This window comes from Lynx canadensis, chromosome B1 (genome assembly GCF_007474595.2).
Source record: "Lynx canadensis isolate LIC74 chromosome B1, mLynCan4.pri.v2, whole genome shotgun sequence".
Lineage (NCBI taxonomy): Eukaryota > Metazoa > Chordata > Mammalia > Carnivora > Felidae > Lynx > Lynx canadensis.
In genome coordinates this window covers 45,673,670-45,691,052 of record NC_044306.2, presented here as the reverse complement: position 1 = coordinate 45,691,052, position 17,383 = coordinate 45,673,670, and the positions used below count along the sequence as shown (strand labels likewise).

The following is a 17,383-nucleotide window of genomic DNA, read 5'->3' as shown; positions in this document are numbered from 1 at the left end:
TCCCCTGCTTGCACTCTGTCTCTCTCCCTGTCTTATAAATAAATAAACATTAATTTTTTTTTAAATAGAAGGTTAATCTAAAAGTTCTATTGCTTCAAAGTTCATTGTGAATAGTTTTGTAATATGTTGGCAACATTTCAATTTAGTACCTATACTATACTAGGAAAAATTTTTAATGGTTGAGAATTGTGATTATCTGCAGGTAGATACTGTATTAACAGTAGAGTGTAGTCAATATGTACCGGCATTACATAATGTGGGTGTGGGGTAGGGTTAGGGTTAAGTTCAAAGGCTGTCTAGTTATCTCAGTTTTGCTATATTAAATGAGTATGATAGTCATAAACACTTCTTGTTTTGTAACAATTGAATGAGATTAGTTATTTAAAGCTCTTTGATTCTTGGCTGACAGTAAGTACTCATCAGATGTTCCTTATTGTGATTATCAAGTGCTATACCTGGGAAGGTGCACAAAATTGGGCTGCATATGTAGTAAGTGTATAACCTATCAAGAATGTAGATTTTTAAATAAAATCCTTGATCTTGTTATTTTAAATAACTCACCTCCTTCTTTTTTAATATATATATATATATATATATATATATATTTAATGTTTATTTATTTTTGAGACAGAGAGAGACAGAGCATGAACGGGGGAGGGTCAGAGAGAGAGGGAGACACAGAATCCGAAGCAGGCTCCAGGCTCTGAGCTGTCAGCACAGAGCCCGATGCAGGGCTCCAACTCACGGACCGTGAGATCATGACCTGAGCCGAAGTCGGACGCTTAACCGACTGAGCCACCCAGGTGCCCCACTCACCTCCTTCTTTTAATATATGAAGAACCATGCTTCTGTTTAACTGGGGATTCCAGAGAGCTGGGTCTGGTTAACAGAGGTTTTCACCCTACCACTCCCACAGGTGAGGCAGGTGTCACCGACTGAGCCACCAAAGGTGCCACCTCTTCGTGTGTGCATTTTCCACATTTTCCAAGAGGAATATAACAGGCCTAGGAATTATAGCTTCTGCCCTTCCTTGCCTTCTATCTCAGTATTTTAGGAAACTGAGATAATCTGTGGGAAAGGATTAAGAACTTTGTGTGGAGGAAAGTGCTATGGAATTTCGGGAATTCACACTCTTAATGACAACAAAACTGCTATTCACTATAATTGAGGTTTGCAAGTTTCTTTTTTAAATGGTTGGTAAATAGGGATTTATTAAGTGCCTCTATGTGCTAAGTAGGCACTCTGCTTGATGTGTTTGGAGATACAGAAATGATGTTTCAACCCCCATGCAATCTAGTTGGGTAAACAAGTTGAATTTATGTAACATAAATCAGAGTTCAAATAAAGCAGTAGTCCTTGAAGTGCTACATAGATAATTCTGGCAGGAGGGCAATGGAAGAAGAGGTCAGTGAGGAGTGGATGGATTGTTCCAGAAAGTTTCCTGTGGCAGGTGGGATTTGGAAAAGTAGGAGAGAATGGGCATTACAACTTGTGTGAAGGTCATGACATGGGCAAGGCATGGGGGAAACCCGGAGCCTTCCATGTGCCAGCTAGCCTGACCAGAGGTGAGAATGTGTGCTAGCATGTTGTATGAAAGAACATCTCAAATGTCTCAAGAATACTTTCTTGGCTATTGGTGTTGTGCATCTGTGTATTTGTGTATACGTGATGATTATGGTTTTTTTAATGTTTATTTATTTTTGAGAGAGAGAGGGAAACAGAGTGCGAGGGCACAGAGAGAGGGAGACACAGAATCCAAAGCAGGCTCTAGGCTCTGAGCTGTCAGCACAGATCCCAACGTGGGGCTCGAACTCACGAATCAAAAGATCATGACCTGAGCCGGAGTCAGTCGCTTAACCAACTGAGCCACCCAGGCACCCCATGTTCTGTTTATGTTAACACGCAATTGTTACAAAAACATAATTCACATTTAAAAATTGCTTTTGAGACTTTAAAGACAACATTGAGGATGACACATGAAGTGCTTCAGCCATGCTTATGTGCTCATTTATCCTTTTCCACATCTTCTGTGATAATAGAGGATTGGCAAGTAATGGGTACAAAAAGCCATAGAAAATCCTTAAATGTAAATGTAGGCATTCAGTTTGACAGACTTTTCCTCATTATTCTTTAGTACAGTTACAAAAAAATCACTTATTGATATGTTTTCCATTGTCTTAAATACCTGCACTGTCTATGGTAAATAAGGAAGTGGTTCAAAGCAGACATCTAAAAGGAGAATTGGTCTAGATGGCATGGTCCATTCATAGATTGGGCCTTTCAGCCCTATATCTGGCCAGGAAATCCCTGAATATGCTTTAAAAGCTCCTAAAGAAGGTCAGAGATCATGAAAGTTAGCCAGCCAGATCATCTCTTAAAGATGATCCTTAATTCATCTGCACCTCTTAATTGAAAAGCAAGATATGTTCACATGAGCTACATATTTAAAAAAAAAATAATCAGAGTCCTGCTGGTTAGACAGTGATAAATACTTCTATATACATAAGTGCCATTTGTGGGTACATTTCTGTGATATTTCATCAATGGAGTTGGTTAGCTCAGTTGATTTAAGTACAGTGTTAATAGGATCAATGACAGATCCTGCTCCCACTTAGTACTATAAAATAGGGTGTGTTTTTGTTTTGTTTTAGTTTTTTCTTTTTCTTCTTCTTCTTCTTTTTTTTTTTTTTTTTTTTTTTTTTTGCAGGGCAAAGATAACTCCAGCTATTAAATTGATAAACATATGTTCTGTGTAACAACAAGTAGTAAAATAAATTTGATGGCTTAATAGAGTTAAGTAGTTATGATTGGGGAAAAATGTAAAATGTGTGGTGTGTGCTATTTGTGATCCGTTTTTGATGTGTTAATAGTATTCCATTCACATACCCCAAACAGCATAACATTATTTATAGTTTTGCTGACAATGGCTTGGTGCTTTTAAAGATGTAATCTTCAGCCCACCAGTGGGTTTTCCAGTAAGTTGAGAAACTACCATCTTCTATTCTTAGTACTGAAGCAATACAGACAGCCCGAACTTATACAAAAGTTATAGTCCAATATTTCATTGTGTCCCTGGGGTCTTTCTCTTCCCATAGAATAAGCAATGTTATAAATAGCAGTTAGGTTCTCAGATGAGCACACAAAAGTCTATTTAATAGATGGTAGTTAAATGTGTATTTGTTGAGTAAGTAAACAAACACTAGCTCTGTTCACTTGAGTTCTGTGTCGTTAAATCAAGGGATTCATGTAACATGAGAGAGTGAAGATGAATATTTCCTCTTTCTTTCCATGGTGATCCAGTGAGACTTATGCAAAACTTTATGATAAATAAAAATACATTTCAACTGCTCCTGGATCCCCTTTGCCCTCACTTCCAATTTCTTTATTGGCTACCCTATTTTGGGTGAGCTTGAGAGAGTTCTACCCATTTTACTGTTCTATAGTTATTTACTGAGTTATTTACTCTGCCTCTCCTATCAAAATTCACTACTTCAGCAAAACTGATTTAATGAGGTATTACAAAGAGAAGATTTAGATACAATTATTTCATATCATGTTGTGACTGACCAGTAACACAATAACCACACTAAGTCATTCAGTATTTTTAAAAATAGGTGTTTATAAACTCAAGTACATATTGACAGATACCTAATCAAATGAACAAGAGGAAGCAGAAATTTCTAGGCAGTTTATGATAGACCTGGGTCAGGAGAAGAAACCATTTCCTGTAAAAAAGATTTGTTTTCTTCGGGTATATTAGCCCTTCCCTAGAAATCCTCCCTCTGGGTCTGCTTTAATTCAACTGCTACAGACTATATTGAAATCTAGATATTGAACTTTCCTGTATAATTTCCCTTCCCACTATATCTTTGTGAAACCTGTGACTAAGATCATATGTAAATATGGTATCAACTTCATCTTCATACTCTCCATGTGCTTTTAGAGGACCGGAGACCATGCATGTCATTTTTTCTCTCTTTCTTAATATCCAACCCAGTCTTATCTCTTTAAAGGTCAAGCATGTCACAGATATCGGTCATGAGCATTGTCCATATATCGGGCATGAACCCTGGATCACCATCCTCTTTAGCTTTTATGCTTCAGTTTCCCCATCTGCAAAATAGAGATACTATTAGGACCTAAATAATTGGGATAAAACATGCTGAGTTCTTATGGAGAGCCTAAATTGAACAAGTGCAAAATGGGTCATGTTGTTGTTCTGCTCCCCCATCCTCCTCTGCCACTATTTCCCTGACTCTTAGGTTTTCATGCTTTTGCAACCAATTCCTTTCACATTCAGGGGGAGAGGGTGTGAAGTTTCAGACCTTCCACAATTTCATTCACTGTGTACCACCCACCATCCATAGCCCATCAGCTCAACAGAGTGTATCATCAGGATTTTCAGTGAAGACCTGTACTACGGGAACTCCCTCTGGTGCAGTCACTTTACCGTGTCCATATCTGCCCATACCTCACTGTTCCCCCTCTGGAACACTCTTTTCCGTGGCAATTCCAGCTCTCTCTTTGGCCGTTTCTCAGCTCCCTCCAGAATAGTTGATTTCATGGCAGTCTTTTGTTAGTATCAGAGGCACATCATCCATACGGACATGGGGAAATCCACTTAACTGGGAGAAATTGTTTCTCTTCGGCACACTCACTCCCAGCCCTTGTATAAATTATTCTCAGGGATGACTCCTGAGACATTTGCCCATTTAATCACTCACTTCCAGATACTATGCACCCTCACCCTACCCTCCGACACAGAATTAGGCAAGGAAGCTGGATCCTTCCTTCCGTTTTATTCTCAGTTCTACACACCTAATTGAATTCTGTGCCCCGGATTCTCCAGGCAAGAGAAGCACCATCCTGTAGACTGTGATGACTGAACTCCTACTGAGGACCAGTTTTCAGGGTCTTTCCAGAGTCAGAATATTGGATATAAATCACCACACATGGTTCTTCTGTCTCCACATCCTGAGATTTCTATAGAAACTAAGCATATAAGATTGTCTGAGCAGGAACTTTTTTTTTTTTTTAAGTGATAGGATTTCTTTCTTTCTTTCTTTCTTTCTTTCTTTCTTTCTTTCTTTCTTTCTTTCTTTCTTTTGAGAAAGAGAGAGCACACAAGTGGGGAAGGGGCAGAGAGAGAGAGAGAGAGAGACAGAGAGACAGAGAGAGACAGAGAATTTCAAGCAGGCTCTGCTCCACCAGTGCCAAGCCAGATATGGGGCTTGAACTCACAAACTGTGAGATCATAACCTGAGCTGAAGTTGGAAGCCTAGCCGACTAAGCCACCCAGGCGCCCGGAGTGGGTACTTTTCTTTCTTCGTTCCATATTAAGCTTTTGAAATGACTTTCCCTCTAGATAATCAGAGACTTCTTTATTTGAATAAAATGGAGTCCATAACTAGTAAATCAAAAGTGTTCTTTGATTATTTCATTCCTATATGCATATTGAGTTTGCCTTTACTATAGGATTTCAAATCATGTTCTAGAAATCCACATGTGCTTATACAGTATTATATAGTATTAACTGTATAAGCCAGCATTTGATCTACCTTTCTCTGAGTCCAGATAGCACTTATGTTTGCATTCTTGGAGATTCTAGAACCTCTGAAGTTGCCTTCCTCATTGCAACTGATGGCATTTGAATATGTCAGAACCCCTAGCAGGGGTGTGTGTCAGTCATGAATACAATACATATCTTCATCAAGTCTCAGTAGAAAATACAAGGAAAATGGCAACACAAATGCATCATGCATGATTAGGGGTATAGATAGGTATGGGGATAGGGATAAAGATAGACATGCACCTACACAGGTAGAAATGATATTTTTAAGCACAATGGGCCTGAATTCCAAAGATAAATGAAAGAGTTAGGGTGCTAGTAAATAGAAGAATAAGAATTTGGAAAGAACTTCTAGTTCTTACCTTGTACCTATAGCCAAAAATTGGATTTCTGAGAATCAAAGTACTACGACTCTAGCAAAAATACTATAAAAGTGTGTGTATATATATATATATATATATATATATATATATATATGTAAGTATATGTATATATATGTACATGTAAGTATATGTATATGCACATATGTGTGTGTATATATGTATATATACATGTGTATACATATGTGTATATATATGTGTGTGTGTATATATATATATGAGTAATTCATTAGGTATTCATTAAATAAATGAATTATTCAGATTATCAGACAACATTTTGTTGCTATTACTTAAAAATAGGGTTGCATGGGTGGCTCAGTCAGTTAAGCATACAATTCTTGATTTCAGCTCAGGTCATGATCTCTCGGTTTGTGAAATTGAGCCCTGTGTTGGGCTCTGCACTGACAGCACATAACCTGCTTGGGGTTCTCACCCTCTCTCTCTCTCTCTGCCCCTCCCCTGCTCATTCTCTCTCTCTTTCTGTCTCTCAAAATAAATAAACATTGTAAAAATGTCAGCGGAATACCATGGAAAATTCAGCATATTCCTTCCATTATTCCTGTCTTCTTTGCCCTATTTGACTAGCTTAGGAGGCTGTAATAAAGGAGGGACAAAGGCCTTTTTTCAACCTTTCTGTTAACCTATAGACAGGTCTTAAGAAAAATGAAGTCAAATTCTTCTAGGACTTGAGGGTATGGAAATTTCCATCAATGTAGCTGGGTGGGAAGATAAGGAAGCAGCTTTGTTAATATGGAAATAAAAATTACAGTGGACAGCTGATCATTTATGGAGTGTGTATATTTATTTGCATTAAGTAGTTTTTACATGTTTTCATTCTTGTCATTTATAATCTCTTAAAAGACAGAGATGAGACCTTGTTTGTTTAAGGGCGTATATAAAAGACCAACTCAACAACACAAGTAGAAGATTATGGGAAGCTTAGTTTTCTGTATAAAACTCTATTCAAAGACTAGAGACGTGACTTACATAGTTTCTAGGAAAAATTGTCACAGACTTTTTAAAAAAATTTTTAATGTTTATTTTTGAGAAAGAGAGAACATGAGTGGGGAAGGGGCAGAGAGAGAGGGAGACACAGAATCCAAAGCAGGCTCCAGGCTCTGAGCTGTCAGCACAGAGCCCATCATGGGGCTTGAACCCACAAATCACTAGATCACGGCCTGAGCCGAAGTCAGACACTCAATGACTGAGCCACCCAGGCTCCCTGGTTACAGACTTTTTATTCAGCATTCTTTGCTCTCTGCTTGACACTCACCACCATCCTTTTCTGGGATTTGTATTTCCCAGGTACTTACTATCAACATCTGCTATTTGAACCAAACATCACTTTCAAAAAAATATTAGCCCTTCCAGAGGTAGATTTTTTTTTCATCAGGGATCAGGGATTTCAGCTAAGAAAATCTCCCTAACTAGGGAATTTCAGGCATCAACCAGAAGGGGACATATGTTTTTAGGTGACCTTCAATAAGGGCCTTTCAGGTATATCTAAAATCATGCATCAAAGCCTATTGTGTGCTATGGCATTTCAGTTTTTAGGTTGCAGCAGGAGTGATAAAGCAGGAGTCCACCAGACCCGTGGGTAAGGTGGGCATGCCAGAAGTGGACTGTCAAGAATGAGACTTCAGCTCTGTGATTTCCTACGCTCTGTGATCATGAGCAAGGCACTTACTGAACTGTGGCTCAGACCCCTCTTCTGTCAAACAGGTGGCACCGACCTCACAGAGCTGATGAGAAGACTAAGTGTAAGATTCTTGGCCAGGCTCCTAGGCAAGAGTAAAACACTCAATAAATGTTAGCAATTATCAGGACACGGGAGACATGACTGTCCCACAGAATAATTGAACCCACATACTGGAGACTCACCTCAAAGCAGCTTTCTGCTAAAAACTTATTAGCATTCTTCATTTGTGTTACCACCAGTTGTATGAGTAGGAAAGACAGAGGACTTAGAGATAAATGTCATTTCAATTTAAATCTGAGGGGTGATAAAGCTGCTGTAGAACTCACCTTTAGTAATAGAGGAAGACCCAGTCCCTGTCTCCCCATGAAGCAATATGGTCTTTGCCTAGGTGGAACAATTACTTTTTTTAACCCTTTCCCCAAAGACCTAAGACTATAAGAGTTCCAGCCTATGTTAGTCCTGTGCTGGGCTCCTAAAGACCACGGTGGCTTAGACAGTGAAAGTCAAGGGCGGGGCCATGATTGTCCTCAACTCAGCAAGTGTCAAAGATGTTTACCTAACACATTGTTGACTTTAATGCAGTTATTTATAACTTTTCACCCAAACTTGCCAACAACAGTTTCATTTTGAGTCTGTAACAGTCCCCAAATAATTGGAAAATCTTTCTTGTCAAGAGAGGATTGAAAAAAGGCATCTTTACCAAACTCCTCCTCTCCCTACACTGAGACCCACTTCCCCTTCCCTCCCCGCATCCTGTTCTGTTCAGCTAATTGACAACGATGGCAAAGCAAACACGAGGCAGGCAAAACTTCAGGGTCGCTGGGTAGCCGTAGGCCTCAGCAGCTGTCTTCAGCACATGCGCAGCTCTCAGGACAATAAAATACTGTTCATTGCTTCTACCCCACAACCAATTAGGTCAGCTGTAAATATTGGAATTGCTTGGTAAACATGCTGGAAGATTGTGCTGACTTGTTAATATAAGTGAAAATGTAATTAGATTTATAACACTTTTTTTCCAAACCATAATTTACAACAACAACAACAGAAGAAAAAAAAATTCCCTTGCAACCTGCTGAAATGCCATTATTAAAATGCATATGAAAAGTCAATTATGCCAGAGGGAGGTATTTAAGAGAAGTGAGTTTCCATACCCTGGGATTACACCGTGGGGATTGCATATTTCTTATTTATTTTTTTTCCCTGAGATCTTTGCTGCTGCCAAGTGAAAAGGAACAGATATTTTACTTATTTCACTCTGAAATATCGCTGCAGATAATGCTAAAACGTAAACTAAATAACTTGGCTCCTTGAAAACCCACTCCGTTCTCAAAGCCCCGAGAAAAGCCGAGTAGCCACCATTCTTGTTTTTATTTATAAGCCCATCTGTCTTTAAGCAATAGTCATATTGCTTAAAACATGTGGAAATCACATACTTTTTTTTTCCCTAAATGTTATTCTGTTTTATGTTCTAAATGAAGAGATTATTATACATACTTCTGTGGAGAACCCTTTAGTAAAGACAAGAAACAACCCCTTATGTTTATTGTAAAACCCAGAGTTTCCTCCACTCCCAGGATCATGTTGGGAACACAGCTCCGCCCTCAGACGAGATGGCATAGGGTGCTAGGCTGGCCCTTGACAGGCTGGGCGGCTGGGCCTTCTCTGCCTCAGGAGCCTCTGTCCATCAGGCAAGGCTTAGCCCTCGCCTGGAGGCTGTTTTCAACCCATACAGGCTGCTGCCTCTCTGCTTTCTGGTTTCCTCATAATGAAGTGTAGGTATTATTTTATCTCATCTGTGTTTAAGGTACCAGTGGGGAAAAGCTGGTTAAAAAAAATCATAAAGCAATTTATAAGTATGAGAGAAGCTGCCATTTTCAGTCTCAAACTTCCAGTAATATGTTCAGTTTAGATAATGGAAGAAATTTTTAATACATATTTTTTAGAATTGCTTGTGCCTACATTGTGGATAAATTACTCTTTGGGGGAAGATTCTGGGGTTGCTATATGAGAATCAATCAATAAAGTAAATCACATATGTCTGTGCATATATATATATACATATGATTTACTTTATACATTTATACTTCATACACACCTATGTATACATACATTACATGTATACATATTTACAGGAAGATCTAGAGAAGCCGGAAATGGGGAGTGGCAGACGTTACAGACTTTGATTTAGGGTAGCATCTCAAACCATAGGTATGTCTTAGTAACTGAGAACAATGTAGATGGTCTAACAACATAAAAATGTTCACAGTCTTTATTGATTGATTGATATGATTATTATGTTTAAGACTTTTATATTTGCATTTACCACAAGTAAGAACACATTAATATTTCCAGCGCTTAAAATAATATTTTATGAAAAGCATTTTCATACTGATTAGCTAGATTTGCTGCCAGTGAAATAGTCTGTGAGATTTTACAGTCAGCCAAGCCTAGTGCCTGGCTTTCCACTGTTTGTAGGGTAGGTCCAAATATTCTTGGGCCTTTCTAAATTAAATGTCCCTGATTTCAGTTTTTGCTCACCATGTAGGTATTGAGCTGCCAGGACCGTGGGTGATATGTTTCCTTTTTTTTCTCACTTTATTTCTGTTTTAATCCTTGAGAAATCTATTTTGTGGATCAACACCAGAAACCAGTTTTAAGATACTTAGAGATGGCTCAGAGGGAGAAGATAACTGGGAAGGATTTGTAGAGTCAGGTCAAGTATCTGCTTGGCCTATGAGTTCAGTCTTCCAGGAACAACTCTCAGCACCCACACCCCACCCCAAGCCATTGATTTTCATCTGCATCCCTTAAGCTCACCCAGGAACAAACTCTGAGGTAGGGAAAAAAAAAAAAAATCAATGAACCCAATGGCAAAAGTTTCTGACCTCTTTATATGGATTCTAGCTGTCTTTTTTTTTTTTAAACAGTTAATTTATAGGAGGGAAAAGTGAACATATTATTCAACAAAACAGGCAAAAACCATCTTAGGTGAGTTTACATTCATCTGTTTTTCAAAGTCACGGGCCTATGTCAGGTGACTCTAAATCTTAAAGGTTATTTGGGACCAGGAGGAAGAGCACATGAGAAACGTTTTTACAGTCCACATAAGTAGATTATCTCTGTCATCCCTGATTATATTCCTCCTTCCAGAGGGACTTTCATAGCCTACCTGCCCACTTGGAACATTTCCCTTGTTAGGGCAGTAGAAGTAAAGGAACACCATTCCTAACCCATCAGTCTCTCACTCTTTAGCCAGTTATTCTCAGGTCCACCTCCAGATCTGGGCATCTGTCACCAGCTCTTTTTCCTTCTTGTACTCGCCCTTTACTCTTCCTCATCTTACTGTTTTAACCACTGGATCTCATCGTAATGTTTTTCTAAGCCTGGAAATAACAGGTGAGAGAAGAGATAAAAACAGTGATTCCCAGGAGTGTGGCTGTATGTATGTGGGCACAGAATAAAATTTTCAGGGGATGGGAGGCCTCTTCAAACTGTATTCCAACCCGTGACTCTCATACCACCCCTGGCTGGCTTGTTTTCACTCTGAGAATCACAGTGTACAAGGCGAGACATCATTGACGGGAGCACTGAAGTTGAAAAGAAGTAATAAGAATTGGAGAAGGAGGAAAAGTAACAATTCTGGAACCAATTTCACTGTACCAAATGGGCAAACAATTCTAAAATTAATACTTTCCCCAAGTGCCTGATTTATAACCTGCGTCTCTTCACTGCACTCAGGAACACACTCTAAGGTAGGCAAAAACAAAGGCAAAACAAACAGTAAAACCAACAGTGAACCAATCTAGATCTATCAGTAGCCAACGTCTCGGCTGGCAACCCTGGTGAGAGGTAAGAGGAACAGGTCAGGAAGTTGGGAGATAGGTTTCTGTCCTGGAGTCAATCATTTGTCTCATTTTCTCTGTTTAACTCCTAAAAGTATTTTAAGTCTCTCCACCCTTTCCACCTCCAATCCTCATCCCAACCCAAGCCACCATCTTCTTTCCCTGGACCACTAGTGAAAATGTTGGTTCACCCTGTCTCCTTCCATTTCCTCTTGTCCTTCCTCATCCATTCCTCTATTGCACTTAGAATGAGGTATCAAACATGAAAATTTTACAGTACTGTTTCCTTTCAGTGGTTTGTCAATACCTTTAGGAATGAGATCAGAATCCTTAATAATACCCTTCATCCTAAGGTCCCTGCCTCTCAGAAAACTCCTTTGGGCTCAAACAGTATTATATTTTCCCACTTCTCCAAATATGCACCATTCTCCTTTTCCTGCCGTGGACCTGTGCATATTCCTAGAATGTGATTCCCTTCTCATATTTGTCTAAGAAAATCCCACTCTGTTCTAAGGGCACTCCAAAACTCCAAAACTCAACTCTGGATTACCAAGCTACAAAGGGCTTTGTATTTGATTCATATCCAATAAAAATGTGGCTTCCCATTACAAGGAATGAAGTCCTTTCAAACCAAAGTGTGTCTCTCATGTGGTCTTTTATAAAGCTGAATGAGTGAAAAATAAACATTGTAATTAGTGTCCAATCACTTGCAAATAACAGAAATTATTTTAAACTAAAGAAAGACAAAAAGAATACCTAATAAGGAATCACAGAACAGCAAAACTGTAAGGGAGAAAGCACTGCATGTTTTCCATTGAGACTGGAGCCAATAAGTTGGAACCTGTGTGCCCTGCGCCAGTGCTCTCCAGCTGCACCCCCAATGGGTCGTGGGCTTCATTCTCTGCACAGAAGCCTTCTGTATTCCTGTTCTGCAGAATCTGGCTACTCCTGTCCTCAAGCCGCATCCCAGCTCTGATACTATAAACTAGGTCACAAGATTCCCAGTATCCCAGTTTCTGATTATAGGAAGAGAGGGTGTGATTTGCTCAGCTCAAATTAGGTTTCCTGACTTGCCCAATCATATCCAGGAAGTAGAGTCATCAGGAACAAACATGGCCACTTGTGGGGGATGAGGCAGTTCTCAGAGAAGCAGGGAAGTGCAGATAATGGGATCTACTCCCATTATCTACTCCATATAAACATAGGAACCGTAATCATCGTAAGTAAACACATTTAACTAATATCATGTCAATTAGAGGATCTATAATAGACATAGATATAGATATAAATATGTATAATTCCGTGCCCCTACAGGGTACACAGTGTCATGGTGAACACTTGTGATGCCCATTAAACAATAAAAAAAAAATCTATCCCCGAGGAGCATATGTGTGATATGCAAGGGAAAAGGATGCATCAGTTCATTGTAGAATGGATCAAATAAATGGATACACTTTGTATTTCCATCTACTATTTGGTGAGTGCTTTTGAGGTGCATTATACTTTTATGGACTCATTAATTAGCAGAAGTTATTGCGCTAGAGATCAGAAAATGAGTGAAATTAATAAGGAAGGCTTCCTGCAGGAAGCAGATCTTGAGCTGCATTTGAAATGCCAAATGCTTTAACAGCTGGCGTACTGTGATCTGCATGAATAACAAATAATTAATGCAAAGCGAAGCAAACCTGATTGAAGGAAAACACAGGTTGGCTTTCCCCTCATGTGAAATTTACCTGGCAACTAGTGAACCATCGGGACTTTGCTCAAGTCACTTTCTCAAGTATTCTGGACGGCCTGCCTAGAATGGGTCCTGCAAAGATCGGTTTATGGCTCGGATATTTGTTACATTTTAATAAGGCTTGGAAACTTAGATGTTATCCACTGCAGCTGCCAATCAAGTACCTGCGTAAAAAGCAAGACAAACATAACAATAAATGCTAAGCACTCCAGTGTTCAGCAACTCTGGCAGGATGCACGGCAGGCTTTATGAATGTGTGAGAGTGAATATACAGAAGCTTGGGGAAAAGGTCATTGGTATTTTTGGAGCAATAAATCAAGTATGGAAAGATTTGCATGTTGGCTGTATAACATACAGGACTGGATTAGAGGGAGAGAATACTTTGAAGTAATATTTCTCTGCTGACTTGTTTTATTAGCTTCCTTTAAACATGTTACATTATTGCTTATAGAATTTCATTTACTCGGATTGGCAGCTTGATAAATACGTCTATTGGCGATGATTTGGATTGCTCTGGGCATTAATATTATTAAAACCTGTCACAAGGAAATGTCTGAAAGATGACTTACTGTAAAGATTACAGCATGAAATAAATCATCCAGTGGTATTTGTTACCATTTATGGCCTCTTGGAGCTGAGTCAATCCCTTTTTATGTTGCATTATTTTTCAAGTTTTTATAGCCTTACATTATATATTGCCGTCAGAAATGAACAGATGGGGTGTCGAACATGAGCTTTCTGAATAATTCCCACCCTCCAGTTATTTGTATGAAGGACAAGTGCAAAACTGTGTGTTCTCGAGCAAAAAGGGGAGAGAAAGAGGTGGAGAAGCTGCTGTTGAGGAAAAGGGATCCCTTTTGTCAGACTGTGCAGGCCAATTCCACCAGCTGGTTGGAATCCCTGACTGGCAGTCACCCTGTTTGGGTTTCAAGCAAGAGATGAGGTGGCCGTATTTGGCTCCAGCAAGCCAACAAATGCCATTTTCAAATGCATTTTCTCAGAGTGCCTCTCTCTGAGACACTTCCATGTTTGGAGGTGAATGTGTCATACTCTTGCCCTAAAAAGCTGAGAAACTTGAAACACACACACAAACACACAGAACAAGAAGACGCATTGGAAGGATTTACTGTTCTTTGAGTGAGTGACAAATATGCGAGCATCCTGTGGGGTGCACAAAGGATTCAAAGGATTCCGTGCAGTCTGAATTGTTCAGCAGGGCCCTTGGAACTCCTATAAAAGAAATGAAAGTCCCCCCAAGGGGGTTTTCGGCCGCTGATGGAGGACGCAGGAACAGAGGTCTCGAAGGCCTTGGACACCGTGAGGCAAGGTGTGCCCTTGGGAGTTTTTAGCTGTCCCCCTCTGATGGGACCAGGCAGCTGCCTAATTGTCACATGAGCCCCTCTGCAGAGTCCTGAGGCCTTGCCACCCTTGGAGACAAGAGAAAAAAACAACCCGCTAGAAAGCCAAGCAGTGGGGGGAAGTACGTGTTAATTTTTCTCACTTCTCTACTTACCACCACATCAGTTCTGTCAAGTACCGGCATGTTGTAGAGGAGCATGTAATAGACACGGAGTCTAGGTGTTGGGAATCCAAGTTGTTGCTTAACGTCTTAGGACTGTGAGTGAGTCGCTTAATTTCTCATCATCATAAAAAGTGGATGAGAATATTTTTACTATTTACCTCATGGTGTTGCTGTGAAGTCAAATCATACAACACACACACACACACACACACACACACACACACACACAATTGATTGGCTCCTACACCTGTCAGCGAGACCCTTACCTTCTCTCTGATAAAGCTCTACATTTTCCTGAGTTTATCAGTCATGCTCACTCATCTCTCCATCCCCCGATCCCTTAATGTCAGATCTCCCTCCATTCTCTCTTAAAATTTACAGTAGGTGACTTGTAGACACCTAATGTGAGCTTCGGCAGCCGCTTCCCCAAGACCAGACCCATTCTCTCATGCGGTACCACTGGCCCTCTTGTCCCCCATCTCTTCCTCTGTGTCAGCCTCCCAAGGACCTTCCACCTTTGCTTATTTGTCACATTTGTGTGAGGATGCCATCTGGATACATCCGTGTCATTGTTGCCATTTGCCTTGCGTACCCAAAACCACCAGGGGCTGAGGGAGGAACTGCTTCAGGTCAAAGTTCACAGCTTTGCTGCCTTTCACTTGAGATCTCAGAAAGTTTTCTGCCCCTAACCCAAGGAGAGAGTACCAAAGGGTAAATTTCAAATAGCTACTGAGTTTATAAAGGCAGTCAGTTATGCAGAGTTGAATTTATGTACTCCTGTTAGAAATGAGCCTCTCTTGGGGCTCCTGGGTGGCGCAGTCGGTTAAGCGTCCGACTTCAGCCAGGTCACGATCTCGCGGTCCGTGAGTTCGAGCCCCGCGTCGGGCTCTGGGCTGATGGCTCAGAGCCTGGAGCCTGTTTCCGATTCTGTGTCTCCCTCTCTCTCTGCCCCTCCCCCATTCATGCTCTGTCTCTCTCTGTCCCAAAAATAAATAAACGTTGAAAAAAAAAAAAAAAAAAAAAAAAAAGAAAAGAGCCTCTCTCCTTCCCTCCCACTACCCCTCTCTTCCTCACCCACAGTCTCTATTTTCCCCTTTGTCCCCACAAAGGAACATTTGCATAAGCCCCATCCCCAGTCCAGCTGATTGGCAATGCTGAAGGCCCTACAATCTAACTGATATGTAAATGTGTAACTCTTGAATCTTAGATCTGTCTCTGAAGTGTGCTTTTCTTTTTTTCTTCTTTTTTCATCTCCCACCTTCCCTTCTTTCCTTTTCCTATTCCTCCCTTCTTTTCTTTTTCTTTTACCTTTTAAATTTTGTTTACTTTTGCTTTCCCAGACATGTGTCGATTGAGTCATCAAAGTTCTCAGGCTCTTCTGAGTAAGCATCTTGATGTCTCTGTTTCTATATAGTAACAGATTATCTCAGATGAGACTATGATTCACCAAACTAAACCACCAGTAGATGACCTTTTACATACTCTGGAAACTTAGTATGGACCTGCCTTCAATGTTCTTTCACGCAGTCCCATGATGAGAAAACTGATGTTCACCAATTTCCCCATCAGTCTGTGTCCTCCGCACTTTAGAGAAAAGAAGCATGACACTAAGCTCAAACCTGACTCTCTTGTTCACTGGCAACCACACGATGTCTCTAGGCTAAGTCCCCTGTCTGCAAATTAGAAAGGAGGTAGACATGGTCATCTAAAGGTCCTTTAAGCTTTAAGTTATCACTTGCTCCTGGTCCAGCTTCCATATCTTGAAACATCCTCATAGTAACTGATTTCTCCATGTGGTATTTTGCCTTTTGTAGAGAGAAAGGATTCCCCTGATGATACTTACTAAATCTCTTTCTCTGACCAACTCCAAGATAATACCTCATGCAGAGTTTACAAATCCTTCTTTGTTTTGGCTCCCATTTTAAAAAGTTCTTATAAATCCACTAAAACTATTAAATATTAAGCCACTTTCTAAACTATTTCAAAGATGTGTGTGTGTGTGTGTGTGTGTTGTGTTGTATTGGATGTGGGGTCAGGAAGAGAGACAGTATGACCCAGAGTGACCTGACATAATAAAGTTTCATAGTAATGTCTAATTACTGCTACTCACCTCTTTATTATTAATTCCACAATTCCGGCACATAAAATAACTTAATCATTTTCAGAATTTGCATGACTAATGGAGTGAGTTCTGATAGAATAAGGATAAGTTTCATAATTAGGTTTTGCCTGGAACTTGTGCAAACCAGTCTATTTATAATTTGGTCAGCTCCTGATTTTTAATGAGGGCACTGAGAGTGACTGAAGCCTCTGGCAGCATTCACTTCATATTTTAATTACCCACAGTAATTCTGACAATTACACACATGTCATAAATCACACCATAATGACCCATGAAGAAAGTATATTTAATTACTGAAGAGGGAGTTCTCAGATTAAACAGGTAGATGGGATGTGCTAAGATACGAACCATATTTGAAAACTGAGCTGGTTCTGTGACCTGGAAGAACCAGCCTCTGAAACTTGCATTATGGAGAAGAAGGAAAGCCATTGCCAAATTTCCAGTTTTAGCTCCAACATGTAAAGAGCTTGGAAGTCATCACTCCTGTCCTTACAACAGGAAAAACAAAACT

At 40.0% G+C, this 17,383-nt stretch overlaps 1 protein-coding gene across 1 annotated transcript in view; it reads left to right on the top strand.

Annotated features, from left to right (window-relative positions):
• KCNU1 (potassium calcium-activated channel subfamily U member 1) overlaps nt 1–17,383 on the top strand; it is a 149,449-nt gene that overhangs the window by 78,631 nt on the left and 53,435 nt on the right. The gene's annotated exons all lie outside the window — the stretch shown is intronic.